Source organism: Chiloscyllium punctatum, chromosome 13, assembly GCF_047496795.1.
Source record: "Chiloscyllium punctatum isolate Juve2018m chromosome 13, sChiPun1.3, whole genome shotgun sequence".
Taxonomy (NCBI): domain Eukaryota; kingdom Metazoa; phylum Chordata; class Chondrichthyes; order Orectolobiformes; family Hemiscylliidae; genus Chiloscyllium; species Chiloscyllium punctatum.
The window spans coordinates 207056-207913 of record NC_092751.1 but is presented as its reverse complement, the minus strand read 5'-3'; the positions used below and the strand labels follow the sequence as shown (position 1 = coordinate 207913).

Genomic DNA, 858 nt, shown 5'->3' with positions numbered 1-858 from the left:
GGTGTGCTCTTCTTACCAGGATGCATTACTTCTCCTCAACGTCCTTCATATTTCATCTGACAAAACATTCATTAAGAATTCCTTTGCATGAACATGCACTTCGCAGCTCTCGGTATTTGATTTTCCTGGATGTCTTTCATACGAAAAAACGTTCTCAGCACTGACTTGAAAAAGAAAATCGCGTTTCTTTTCATTATCCCAAAGCAACCTCCATTTCAATGCAGTTTAGTTGAAAGGCACCAACGATTCGTTGAGGTTTTGCAATCGCATCAATGCATACAAACTGACAATTGGAGTTCCAGTTTCAATCATCTGAAAACAGCACCATTGAAAGCCATTGATAGCAGCGACGAGAGTGGGATTCGAACCCACGCGTGCAGAGCACAATAGATTAGCAGTCCATCGCCTTAACCTCTCGGCCACCTCGTCACAGACATAGTGTAGGCTATGACCTTATCAATAATTGAAATGCATAAATTATGCAGAGCAGCAGACATTTCTCCCTGGTGTTGGTCAAATGAGAAATAACACAGTACGGTTCCAAGATGATGGTCTGACCCCTGGGTTGTGGGGCAAGTGCACTCCCACTGCCACACTATGCACACAGTGATCTGAACAAAAATGAGGAAATGAATATGTAACAAGGTCTATTGAATTCTGTGAAGATTTGAAGTCAACGGAATGAAGAACCCGAGACAGCAGGAGGTGTTCTTTCAATAAAGAGTTGGACAGAGCTCTTAAGGATAGTGGAATCAAGGGTTATGGGGATAAGGCAGGAACAGGATACAGATTGAGGATGTTCAGCCATGATCATAATGAATGGTGGTGCTGGCTCGAAGGGCAGAATGGCCTACTCCT

At 43.4% G+C, this 858-nt stretch overlaps 1 non-coding gene across 1 annotated transcript; it reads right to left on the bottom strand.

Moving 5' to 3' along the window:
* Nucleotides 1–347: 347 nt before the first annotated feature.
* Nucleotides 348–429, bottom strand: trnas-gcu (transfer RNA serine (anticodon GCU)). Its single transcript has one exon. It is a non-coding gene; the product is annotated as a tRNA-Ser (tRNA).
* Nucleotides 430–858: the final 429 nt, after the last annotated feature.